Below are 14,639 nucleotides of genomic sequence, written 5' to 3' on the forward strand. Positions count from 1 at the left end.
AAACAGGGACGTTGGTCTAAAGTTGGTCCTTGGTTGGGTACAGGTTGCAACGTCAGAAAACGTTAGATAATTAATTATGCAGTGCTGGCAAGCAGACATCATCCATGTAGTCCATGTTACCTCACTATAATAAGACGTCAAGCCAATGTAAGGTTTTTAACGTAAACCCAATTTTTTAATGTGTATCATAATCCGAGTATAATCAAATGTTGGAATACAACGTTGTTCCAACCTCTAAACTAACTTCAGGTGTGAGGTTTGATGAACCAATCAGAGAACAGGACGTAGTACGACATCCTCCACTTTGTATTTGTGGATTCATGGAGGACCAAAGATTTAAAATGTGAGTTTATTTTTCTGTATTTGTTACAACTGAACGGTATTCTGAGTTATTGTGAATGAGTTGAATAAAGTTCAACCTACCAGACTGTTTTGTTTGGCTTTATATATATGTTTAATCATGCGGCTTATAACCCGGTGCCTTATGTATGAAAATAGACCCCTTCATTGATATTGTGGCTTATAATGCGGTGCGCCTAATGCTCCGCAAAATACAGTACATACAAATGTGTGTGTCTGTATATGGCTTTAAGCACAAATGTTACCCAGAAAGAAGACCCTTCCACAAACATGAAGAAACCTCTGGAACATGAATTTCTCATAAAGCTGTATCCAAACTAACAATGACATTCTTTGGTAGATTCAATAGCAGAATGGTTATAAAATGAACAAGAAACATTGTATTTCATTTTACATTTGATTTGTGTCTTTAAATATCATGACAGTCCATTAGATTGAACATGGACGTCAGGAAAATGCCTCTAACTTTTAGGCCAACACTATCAAAACATTAGCCCTCTCACATTGGTCTAATTACCTTCACTCTCTGGTCTCTTTTTCTGGCATTTCACTGCCTTGTTCCACATCTGGAAAAGCCTTAGCCCTGATGAACGGCTTGCTGTGAGCATTTACAATGCATGACATAAAGATTATCTTGCTAAATTTTTGGGCTTAGCTATAACTTGCCTTCCATTTGACTTGAAGTCAAATATGTGCTCAGAGCTATACTCTTTATGTTATTAAACTCGCTCTATGGTAGCATAACCACTCAGTTTGACTATAGGACCTTGTAGTATGTTCAGGCATATGCAAACGTGTGCCTGAACAAATGTATTAATGCACAGTGAGATACAAGCCACATGTCTTTGTCTACACCAGGGGTCGGCAACCCAAAATGTTGAAAGAGCCATATTGGACCAAAAACACAAAAAACAAATATGTCTGGAGCCGCAAAAAATGAAAAGTCTTGTATAAGCCTTAGAATGAATGCAACACATGCTGCATGTTTCTATATTAGTTAGAACTGGGGGAAGATTTTTTTTTCATTATGCACTTCGAGAAAAAAGTCAAAATTTCGATAAAAAAGTCGAAATGTCACGATTAATGTTGAAGTGCAATCTTGAGAAAAAATTCGAAATATTGAGAAAAAAGTCGAAATGTCAAGAAAAAAGTCAAAATTTAGAGAAAAAAAGTCGAAATGTTGAGAAAAAAGTCAAAATTTCGAGAAAAAAGTCGAAATGTTGAGAAAAAGTCAAAATGTTGGGAAAAAAGTCAAATTTCGAGAAAAAAGTCAAAATTTTGAGAAAAAAGTCGAAATGTCGAGATTAATGTCGAAGTACAATCTCGACAAAAAAGTCAAAATTTCGAGAAAAAAGTTGAAATGTCGAGATTAAAAAGGAAAGAAAAAAAGAAAAAAAAGAAGCATAAAAAGAAAAAAGAAGAAGAAAAAGAGAAAAAAGAGAAAAAAAGGAAAGAAGATAAAAAAGAAGAAAAAAAAGAAGAAAAAAAGGAAAAAAAAAAGTCAAACATTTTTGGAAAAGCTCCAGGAGCCACTAGGGCGGCGCTTAAGAGCCGCATGCGGCTCTGGAGCCGCGGGTTGCCGACCCCTGGTCTACACCCAGAACCTCTGCTGGTCCTGTATGATGTGAACATTCAGATTGGCACTGTATAAGGCCCTGTAAAAAATCTTTTGCTTTTAAGCAAATACTTGAAAGAGGATAACCTGGAGGGAGGTGGAGATGAGGTGGGAAGAGAATGGCCCTCTGCGACATTGGGTTTCAAGAGAAGTTACTGGAGGCGGCATGGGCTCCCTGATGGTCTCAACCCGCTGATCCCGCAAATTTGGTAAACTTCGTGGAAATTTAATAAGTGCCGCAGCTTTGTGTTCACCCGCGGAGTCCAGGCCTGTTGCCGGGAGGCACATGTGTGATGATTTACTCCCAAACACTTGCTGGCCAGTTTGCTGGGACAGACAGAGGGAAGTCCTTCTTACTGCTGCATCTTTCTCTGAGCCAGAGCAGGAGCTGTGACCCATGGGGTGTGTTGCATCTGCCAATATAGACCCTGTAAGTCCTGAGGGGAAATAATATGCGGGGCTGGTCCAGGCCTGTTTCATTTCCCCTCCCTTCTTTCTCTCTCTTTCCCTCCCTTCAAAGGCCCTGCTCAGCTGCTCCTGCCAGGCTACAGAGCTCTTTGAGTTAAAAGGATGGCGATACTCATTTGAAATCACTGCCTTTGCTCCCTCGGCTCCCCTTTTTCAGGGGCTGGCTTCTACTGGCTGCACCACACTGAGCAGTGCTCTGCCATGACAACTAAATAGGCCCCCTAATACCACTTCATAAAGCCAAAAAGTATCCTCCAGGCAAGGAGCTGTAAATTAAAGGCATAAATGTTGCCTACATTGGAAGTGCAAAGAGTGAACCTTCCACTAAAATGACAGGAATGACTTGACAGCCCAGGCTAAGTGATACCTTGAGCAGACATAATTTATAGGGATGTCTTATGGTGAGAAATGAATGAATCCTCTGGTTATGAAGAAAAATGTTGCTCAGTATATGTGTTTAAGTTTGTGAGAGTTTGCTTTAAAGCAGCGGGGCTTCGAGCCATTGGACAAAATGAGAGGGAAATTGTTTTCTCTTCTTCTATGTATGTATGAACAGTATGTATATATATATATATATATATATATATATATATATATATATATATATATATATATATATATATATATATATATATTAATATATATATACACACACACAGGACTGTCTCAGAAAATTAGAATATTGTGATAAAGTCCTTTATTTTCTGTAATGCAAAAATGTCATACATTCTGGATTCATTACAAATCAACTGAAATATTGCAAGCCTTTTATTATTTTAATATTGCTGATCATGGCTTACAGCTTAAAGGAGCTGTATGTAAGAGCAATAATAAAACGAATCATAAAATGACCCCGATATGTCAACAGACATTTAAAAATCATGTTCATTTCAAATACTTATGTCACTGACAACAGCACTCAAGCCAGGATATTCCAGTTTAAAAAGAGGAGTTGCAGCCCTCAACTGATGTTTATGTTGTCATTTTTTGTTTTGGCCTGAAGCTCCACCCTCCACCTTTCCCCCAATCACGAAGTCAGTATTGTTTCTGAAGCTCCACCCTCCACCTATCTCCCAATCACCAAGTCAGTATTGTTTCTGAAGCTCCACCCTCCACCTATCTCCCAATCACCAAGTCAGTATTGTTTCGGCATCCGGGTTGCCAGCTCGGCTCTAATTATCGCAGCCATGGCAGCCTACGTTCCTGCTGCATTCTGCAGCCTACCTGGCAACCTCTGGTCGGGGGGAGGAGGGGGAGGGTACACGCCGCTCAACAATATTTTGAAAGTGACTGCAGTACCAGTTTTGGCCATTTCTTACAGACGGCTCCTTTAAGAAAACTCAAATATCCTATCTCAAAAAATTAGAATATTCTGGGAATCTTAATCTTAAACTGTAAGCCATGATCAGCAATATTAAAATAATAAAAGGCTTGCAATATTTCAGTTGATTTGTAATGAATCCAGAATGTATGACATTTTTGCATTACAGAAAATGAAGGACTTTATCACAATATTCTAATTTTCTGAGACGGTCCTGTATATATATAAGGTATACAGTACAGACCAAAAGTTTGGACACACCTTCTCATTCAAACAAATCGGGAAGTGTGTCCAAACTTTTAGTCTGTACTATATATATATACATACATATACATATACATATATACATATACATATATATATATATATATATATATATATATATATATATATATATATATATATATACTGTATATATACACACACACACACACACACACACACACACACACACACACACAAACACACACACACACACACACACACACACACACAAACACACACACACACACACACACACACACACGCACACATATGTATGTGTGTACACTGCCTACTCCCCTGCTGGTCGACAGGCAACAAGGAAGAAGTGCAGGGGCCTGTTACAGAGAGATGACAACAGATGAGAGGATCGAGGGAGCAGTCTGAGAGATAAGAGCTTCTTTTCCTTTGCTGTTTTTCTGTCCTTTTCTTCCATCTGTCTGTATCTCTTCTTCTTTCACTGCTGCCTATGATGATGTGACAAGGTTACTAAGCATTTATGCAACAGGCTGTGCATAACAGAACAATTCCTCAATTTATTTTTCACATAATTGTTTTCCCCTTTTAAACATGTCACAGAGGTCTAGTGTTGCACGAGTTGTGACGGCGGGGGTGAGATAGCAGGGCAGACAGGCACAAAGTGGAAGGATGCTGGGCTTCTCAAAGGGGATGTTTGGCTTTGTAATTTCACCCTTGAAATTCGTGATTACAAACGGGACAACTTTTTTAATTTTCTCTTTTGTCTGGATTCAGCTGGCTGACAGTCTGCCCCAGCAGCCAGGCCTTTTAATCAATCACCTAGATAATCAAATGTCACTGGCTATCTGCTCCATGTAATTACTTTTGCAATTAAAAATCAATCTCCAGTCACCCCGTCTAATTAGAGGGATGGACAGATCTTCATCTAGATTGATTTGATGATACATATTGACTTCAAATGCCATAACGTTGCCATATTTTCTCATTTTCATGCTGGGTTGCATCAAAACAAAATGCCAGGGATTGCGGAGAGGTGCAGCGAGAGGTTGTTCCAATTTTTCAGACTAGGAAAAGGTCCCCATTCGAGGAAAGGTTCACCTTGCTTAATGACAACATTCATCCTCTCTGCTGTAGTTGAAAAGGAACGAGAGACAACTCTCTCTACATGATAGGATACACCCAGTAAAGAAGAACAGTAAAAAAAAAGAATTTCAGTATCTTGATGTATATAAGCATATGCTTTTGTTATAATTATGTGGGGATAAATCGGACAATACTACGACGGAGTATTAGGGCCAAGCTAAGACAAAAAAAAAATTGGAAATTACGAGAATAAAGTCATAATATAATAAGAATAAAGTCGTAAAATTACGAGAATAAAGTCATAATGTTGCGAGAATAAAGTCGTAATAGAATAAAGTCGTAATATTATGAGAATAAAGTCGTAATATTATGAGAATAAAGTCGTAATATTACGAGAATAAAGTCGTAATATTACGAGAATAAAGTCGTAATAGAATAAAGTTGTAATATTACGAGAATAAAGTCGTAATATTACGAGAATAAAGTCGTAATATTACGAGAATAAAGTCGTAATTTATGGAGAATAAAGTTGTAAAATTATTAGAATATAATTTATGAGAACTCTAACAGGAAGAGCATCTTCTCTCTGTGTTAAAATGAGGAATATTAAGCATCTTGTGAAGTTATATTTATACATTTATAATATATTTAGTATTACGACTTTATTCTCGTAATATTACGACTTTATTCTCAAAATATTACGACTTTATTCTCGTAATTTTACGACTTTATTCTCATATTATTATGACTTTATTCTTGTAATTTCCATTTTTTTTGTCTTAGTTTGGCCCTAATACTCCGTCGTACAATACCTATAGGGATCAAATACAAAATTGACGCAATATTGACATCCCTTACATAACCTGTGTCATTAAAGGAGTTGTATACTCCTGACATCATTAAACAGGGGGAGCATGCTACGGCTGATATAAACAATTAAAACCGGGATGACTTGTTCATGTTTTCCTCTCTGCTCTTATAGCAAATTTGTTTCCAGGAAACAGACAGATGTGTCCATCTGGAAGACATCATCAGGGCCTGCGTGGCCACCGCTGGGGACAGGCGTGCGACAGGCGTGCCTGCTCTCGCCCCTCTCTCGTCTCCACCATGTTGCCTTCAGGAAGACTTAAAGCCCTGACAGGTTCCATAATGAAGCTTTCGGAAGGAGGTTTATTTAGACACATCTGCGTTGCCCACATGGAGGCATCTATAGAGGGAAGACACACACACACAGAAAAAACAAAATGTGCGCAGGGCAGGCACACGTGAACTGCCTCGGGGAAAGTGCCAGTCATATGTGCAAAGGAAACAGCGGAGCCTACAGGGAGACGTGAACCACAAGGACCAGCTGTGTGCAGAACCTTGAGAACCACAGAATATAAAATAACAGTGGAGAAAAGCTGCCATGGGCTTGTAATACAAATATGTACACAGCTAAGTACTTAACTACTGTATATTGAGGTCTCTCAGTTGATTGAAGCGATGTCTCCTGTGTGATTACACCGGTTATAATGGATGGTTTCTCTTGTATTATGCCTATAAGTGATTAATTCTGTCCATGTGATGAGGAGTCTCCTTCTTCCCCTTGGCTGATGATAATAGAGAGCTCTGAAGTCTGTAGTTTATTTCCAGACCAGTGTGGTGATTAAAAAAAAGTGAACAAAAAACACTCATACCCCCGGAGGGGGGGCAGTCTGTGGAGGATGGATGGATGGAAAGAGAGAGCGAAGAGACGGAGTGGTTATTTAACCCCATATCACACAGAGATGGCAGAGCTGTACCTTTCTATTAGACTCTACAGAGTAAACAAAGGGGGCGCGTATCATGCTAGCCGTCTTGGCCTCATGCAGCGCAGGGGAGAGTGATTGGCCTGAGTTACTACGCTCCTGCCCGGGCCTCCTCCCAGAGCGACCCGTAATAAGGGCAGCACTTATCATGTGTTGCCTCCAGCCACCGGCACCTCCACGGGAGCAGCTCGCGCAGGAGGAGAGGGGAGAGGAGAGCCCACCACCGTTGAGAAGTAATTAATCACCATGGAGTGGGAGCTGTCAAATCCCCAGGACTTTTGAACTGATAATACTGCCCACCACAATTTAGCCTGATGGAGATGAGATTTTCTTTTCACCTCTGGCAGGAAAGAACCAAATAAAGTGGAAGGGGGAAAAAGGGGGTGTGTGTGGGGTTGCAGCGAGGTAAAGCAGCAAATATGTTTTTTTGAACAACAGCGGCCAGTAGTGTACTTAATGATTGTCTTGCTCCTCTTAAAGCTGACGTCCTTATCAAGTCTAAGTGTCCCGATCAATACGTTTCCTCTCAGGCATTCCTGAAATAGCTCACACATCAACTCTGTCCTGCCGCCCCCTGCCGCCCCACCGCTCGCTCTCTCGCTGTTACAGCAGTGTGTGTTATTATAGCGTGATCATTGAGTGTGTCTGCCCGGTCCGACATACGAACACGCCAATATTTGTTCTGATAGAAAAGTTATGCTTATTGCTATGCTCTTTAAACCTTGATGCTGGTGCTTCAGAAGCGATTTGCTGGTGTCCTGCTGTGTTTCAGAGCCGGGGATGGGAACGATGACCGTCACACCTTTTTTTTCTGCAAATTGGAAGCATGCAATCAGTCAATTGAATCAGTCAGTGGATAAATCTTGCAAAGTGTATCAAAACGTAACGTAAATGTGGAATCCAATCAAAAAAAAAAAAAATGCAGAAAAACAATATTTAAGACTTCATCTTTAAATGGTTGACCAGTGTGTCATCAGGTTGATGAAAAAAATCCTTGACACGAGCAGCCAATAAGAAATAGACTCTCACCAGCCAAATAGCTTAGTGTTTGATGTGCATCTCTTGTTTATTTTGTTTATTTATATTTGTGTTTTTTCTACTGCAATTCCCATGGTCAACGTGCTCTCTGGGTGCCAGAGTTCCTGACCTCTGACGGTGTGTTTTGCCGCACTAGGAGGTGCTAAGCGGCGGCCTTAGCAGAGGACTGGTGGGACCTGGGACCTGCCCCACGGCCAGACTTAGGAATGTTTTCTTACACTTTTATACACACGTTTCCAAGCAGGTTTATTAGTGTATTGGATGTCGGGAACAAATAAGTATGTCGGCTCTCCAAAATCCACAACCGATGAGAGAAGTGAGACACCCACGAACGGAGGAAAAAGGGGAAACCATCACATGAATCCAGAGATGACAAAGAGGCACCTGGGTCTGAACGGATCGGAGTCTTTATCAGCCCGTTCGCATCCTGTGGCAGATGTGGACTGTTGTAAATGTGCCAAACTGTACGGAAAGTTCAAGGTTCCCGCCTGTAAATGTTTTACTTTATCCTCTCCTTTTGCACATGCAGCCCAGGAATAGGTGAAGACATATTTCAAATATGATTATTCAAAGATCCTTACTGAAGGGACAACGACCTGAGTAGTTTATTTTTTTTTTACTGCGTTTGAAGGGACTTTCAGAGGAGGTCAGGGGCAGATTAATATGATGTTATTATCAGTGACGCACCGATATTCTTTTTAAAGAAAGTTCAATCATTTTCTTCTTTTTGAAAAAAAACGTGGACTGTGTTTTTCCTTTCAATACAGCTAAATTAGCATGTCAACATGACAGTCTTATTGACATTGAAGATATTTTTACCTTTTGTCCTGACTTCACACTTTGAAGGTAGGGCATTCACCGGTGGAGAACAGGTTTCCTTTTTATTGCTGTGACATATAGTCAATACTCAATATAGTTCTTGACACCCTGAGGCCCCATTGCAGTCACTTGTGTATAAAAATTGTCAGCGAGTTATTTTGACCCCCTACTGTAATCATGACCTTTCCAATAACACAACTCCCCCACAGAGTCTCATTCCTCAAAGGCTTCTCCAACTCAGGGCTAAACTACATTACCCCCAGCCAGCAGTCACAGCTCAGCAGCTTCTAAACAAGCTGCTCCCGACACACGCTGAAACACACGCGCACGTACGTACGGGTGCTCTGCACGGACAATAAATAGCTGAGCGGTGAATACACACAAAAACATGCACTCGATGCTACTCACAAAGACCTAAAACACACATTCATGTGTACATGAACAAGGCTTGCATATTTAGCTCAGGGGAACACGACACGTAACCAGCGATATCATGCATAAATGAAAGGGAAAATGATATGGCATGCATTTCATTCTTTTGTAAGATTGCGTCCCCAGGTCATTGACTAAATAATTAGGCGATTGAAGTGACAGATTAAAGGCAGATTGGAAGTGACTGTGAAAGCAGGATAATGTTTCCCTAATCAGCTTGGTCGGAGAAATGCAGATTGTGAAATTTTCCAGCTACTTCCTTAGAAAAATGCATTTCACTTCTGATTAGGGATGATTAGTGTGCTGGTGGAGGAGGAGGGGGTCAGGGCCTTGTGATCCTGGTTCCTGAGGACAGAGAAACAGAGAAACAGAGAGCATGCGAGAGAGCGAGGAGGGTTAGTGAGGCTGGGGGCATAGGTGGAGTGCCAGCACACATAGAGAGCAATGTCTGAAAATGATGGAGCTGGAAAGAGTTAGAGAAAATCCTTTAAAAAAAAAAAAGGAAAAAACTTCTTTGTCCTTCCAGCTCAAAGAGGATGATTTAGGACTAGATAAGCTTTTGAAAGAAGAAGAGATCACGTAAGAGGAAGCTCAGTATTGCTCTGAGTCCTGTTCCATAAGGCAGGAAATAGCAAGGAGAGATCTGCTTATCGCAGTGTTTCAACCGGTGGATCATTTATTTACCGGGCCATGACAAATATGCTGGATTTATAATGACTACAAAGTCCCTATGTAAACTTCTCTGCAGTTATGCCAAGATAATAGTTTCTGAGCAATGGCATTGCAGGAGCTCAAATGTAGAACAGATGTAAAGTGTAAAATATAACATGATCAAAGCTAAGGCACTCAAGACAGATAGCCAGCAAATGATGATGAATGACTCTCTGTAGAATTGTAAGCTGCAACAAATGTAGCGAATTGCAAAGGTGGGAGCTGCTGTGGGGGGACGGGGAGACGGAGAGAGCAGACACCAAGGACCAAAAACAGTGTCCAAACTCATCGGGATGATCGTCTGCAGAAGGCCCCCGCGATTAAGTTCCTACAGCAGGAATCACAGTTCGGAAAATGTGTAATTGATTTCCCCAAAGGCTCAGAGAGCACCCTTAGTGATCCCTGGGATAGCCTTGCCTGTGAAAGTTTGCTTTTCTCCCAGGCTTGCAGCCACAACTGAATGACATCATCAACTTGTGCAAATTTTTACTTTTATCTCTGAAAGATATATTATCCATGTGCAGCGCTGTGCTCGGCGAGATCAAAGGCAGCACTCTGTCAGGCACCGTATTAAAGTGAAACACAATTTTGCTACACAAAAATACTCTGTTTATTTCGAGTTAGATTCTGTTACATACGGTGCTTACACAATCACGCACAATCAAACTCGACTCTCATTTTGCCATCAAATGCTGCTATTGTTTCCTGCTCAGGGTGATGAAATGAAGAAAGAAAGACGACATATGTTTGACATAATGGATGTTGACTGCGAGGATCAGTACATAACTTTAAGATTTATGTTCATTATAATGCTTTGCAAAGACACCTGTGCAGATGTTTTTCTTCAATCGCTTCACGTACATATATGAAAGCACCCCCGCACACATACGGCCGACGCACACGCTCAAGTCTTGACACCTTGTCCAGGATGATCGTTGGCTGGTGTGAAGCCGGTCGTCATGCTCAGAGGGAAAGCAGACAGAGGGACACATGTTTATGCACTCCTAAATGAAGTGTGACCATGGTGCACCTCTGAAGCAGGGGCTTGGTCGGGGGCTATTATGGGGCCTGACAGCAGGGAGGCGCTGTGATAATTTGATGTGAACTAGCTTGATAAATCACTGTGTTGTTACCTTAGCTTTAGTATCTGTTTATGTCTCTACAAATTGAAACCCCACTGGCACAAGACTGAGGCAGAGCTGTACCCTGGCCTCCCAACGATTAGTTCAAGGTGGGGAGAGTTGAGATGGCTGGCCCCCATTGGCCATCTCCCTCTTGCTGTTTTGTCTCTCCCCGCTGAGGGAGAAAGCCACGGACATGTGTAAGCAATAAAGCCAAAGGTCTGCCTTTCACCACAGCCTGAGAGAAAGGAATGCAGAACCAAACTATAAAATAATAATGGGCACTAGGGCAGGGAAGAGGCAACGGGGCGGGGGGAGACAGACACATCTGCAAGGGAGTGGGAAACGGTTGAGTTTTGGGGGGTGTTACGGTGGGGTCCTGAAGTACAGCCCTCTTCTGACCTCTGGACGTGCTGTTAAAGGCAGAGCGTAGCAAGCAGCCCAGGCTGGCACCACATCAAAAGACTGACAGATGAAGGGCAAAGGCCAGTTTGACCTGGGCGCTAAGCTGCTGCTAAGCCTCTTAAAGCCAGAGCAGAGGTGCAGTAACAGGGAGAGAGGAGGAGAACGAAGGGAGTAAGCGAGAATTAGAGCAAAGAATATCATACACAACTCCCTCCTTCTCTGTGATAATCAAAGGAATGATAAAAAGGCAGTCATGTAGACAGTAAATACAGATGCACAGAAGTCAGAAGAGATAACATTAAGTACCTTGTGTAGAATCATTGCACAAGGGGCATACTTTATCTAATGCTAATAAACCAACATCCCAAAAGCCTGTTTAAAGCAGGTTTTCATAATCACCGAAAATAAACTACAATCAGGACAATAAGACAGACAGATGGAGTCCTGAGGCATTTATCTGCTTTAAACATTTTCCCTTAGAAGCCACCAACTTATCATGAGCTTGTCAACACAGTGACACCATTCTTTCAAATGAAACGCTAATGCGCTGATCTGAGCACACAGCGCCCGTATCTGTTCTTAAAATCTGAGGGCTGATCAAAAGGTTCGCTACATCCAGTTCAGTGTATACCTTGGCAAATAAGTGGAAATCATCACAAGTATTCACATAACAAGGATACAAACACGGCGGAGCTGTTTCCAGCGAGGAGTGCTATGACAAAGCAAAGCAAATAACACCAAGAGGGTGGAAACGGCAGACAGGGATGAAGGGGAGATTAAAAGGAAGTTAAAAAAAAATAAAAACACAACAGGAGAAGAAGTAAAACTTTGAAAAACTGATCTCAATAAAGGAAGCATGCGTATCCCACAATGCAACAGGGCAGGAAATGCCTACTGTGAGGATAGGATGCCCCTCTGGACTCCATTAAGGGAATGCATGAAATTAATAGTGACATCATGTTGCTCGGTCAACAGACGCAAGTTGATTGATGAAGACAAACGGTCAGGGTGATAGCCAGTTGTTGGCTTTCCCTGGGATATGCCACTTTCAGCCAATCTCCACTTCCAGCTCGTGAAAGGGATATGGGCTGTCGAGCCAGCCCTACTCCAAAGCCACTGCTGTCACTCAAACTCACTCACGGCTTGTTTTCAACACTTGTGTAACATGGCTGAAAGGAATTCAGCTCGAGTGCTGAAAAAGTAATAAATTTAAGGCGCAATGTTAGCATTGAGATGTAGCTCATTCAAATGTAGAGAGCGTAGGGTAAATATAACCGCTGCTTTTGAATGTAGCTCACTTTGTTTCACTCTTTGTTTAAAAATAAAAGATACAACATCAATGAAGTACCTTTAAAAGCCTTTATGTTTCATTAGTGCTAGAAAAAGAATAATATGCCACAAGCTATATATTATTTATCTATTTAATTTTCCTTTAAACAAAGAGAATAAAGAAAACCAAGTCACTTGGTGAGAGTAGCATGTATGCTGGTGTCTTTATTAAAGTAAATATGAACCATCCTCATGTATGCATCATACAAATATAATAGCTTAATTTAAGTATGATTCATAATGATGACAATAAAGAAAATTTAAAAATCTGTGGCGTTAAAAACATACAAAAAATAGAGACCCTGCAAAATCTGACTATCAGCCTCATTCATGAAATGTGAGCAGACGAAATTTGTTCCTAAAATGGTTTGCACAGCCATTGCAGCATTTTTGAAAAGGTTAGACATTCTGAACTTTCCACAGGTACGAATACAATCTGCCTCAGACCACACGTAGAGCTTGTGTGCGAAAGGAGCACACATAAATATTGCTTGCCATCATCAGACTCTACAAAATAATACCATGTTGTTTTAAACATGAGAATAAATTGGAATTATTCACATTTTTAAGCTTCAGATTCTGTTTCTTAGAATCAAAACATCTGCTGGCTGTAATAGTGCATAGTCATATAACACATGATATAACAAGTGTAAGCTTACCATATAAGCTTACCTTGTTGACTCCCGTTAAAGAGGTTACTCCAATTATAGATGCAATGTGGTTGTGTACTCTGGGATCTCCCCTCTGGTGGCAGTAATGTTTTGTCGCTGAGACTTATGACATAGAACACACGGCTATGCTAAAGGTCCTGATCATCAGACATCAAAATACTTCTATGACACTCGATGGAAATACAACCCAAAAACACAGTTTTGCTTGAGAACCCTGGGCTACCTGAATCAGCACTTTTTAACACAACACAGATATCATTGTTGTTAACACTGTCACTAAGGCGTGTCTGTGTATTATCTTCCGATAATGGTCATACGAGATAGGCTTGGTGAATCAGGGAAGGATACAAAAAGACCTAGAAGAGTAAAGCACGATATGATTCTTTATAATTACGCCCATAATCAACCTCAACCCTGGCATTTACAAACCAAAACGGAGTCTGCAGCAGATCAAATGTGTCACCAGATGATGCCAGACATAACAGTGGCAAATGTTTTAAAATGACAACTCCAAAGTTCCAAAAAAGGTTTGCTGTGACAGGTATTACATAAAACCTTTTAGCTATAGACTCTCATTTATTCAGATTAAAATACGGTACTATAAACTGGTAATCTATATGTTTGGATAGTGTCTTCTTCTGGTATTCCGAATAACTTTATTTATTTGAATGGAGCACCTTTCCTCTCACCCATCATTGTACTTCTGCATCTTCTTTGCAGTAACAAACTGATGCAATCATGTCAAACTCTAAATTTCAAACATGTTTTTTCTTTCTCTCTCTATTTTTCGGTCCTAAATAGTGCTGCAGTCGGCAGTGACTTGAGTACAAAACTTTGTAAATCAGCCTGCACTGATAAAGTTAAGACATACCTGCCTGGACTCTGCACCAAAAACTCCCATAAATATATATAGAAAAACAATAATTAAGGTTGGAGTGAATAGAAAGTAACCTGCCAAAATTAAAGGGGTTCGGGACATCCACCAACAATGACTACGTTTACATGCAGTTAAAATTTGGGTTACGGTCAATGTTCCGGTTATTGAAACATTCGGAATAATCTGTTTACATGCGTGAGCAAACAGGGTTATCCCTCTATACAAGGTAATTGTAATCATTTAGGATATCTCGATCAAACCAGCGAATCATGGAGAACGTCATGACGCAATTCCTGTCATTTCCGCTTCTTCTTCCTGTATCCAAATTCCAAACAACAACAATAACAGCAGCATGGCGGATA

This window comes from Cololabis saira, chromosome 2 (genome assembly GCF_033807715.1).
Source record: "Cololabis saira isolate AMF1-May2022 chromosome 2, fColSai1.1, whole genome shotgun sequence".
Classification (NCBI taxonomy): domain Eukaryota; kingdom Metazoa; phylum Chordata; class Actinopteri; order Beloniformes; family Belonidae; genus Cololabis; species Cololabis saira.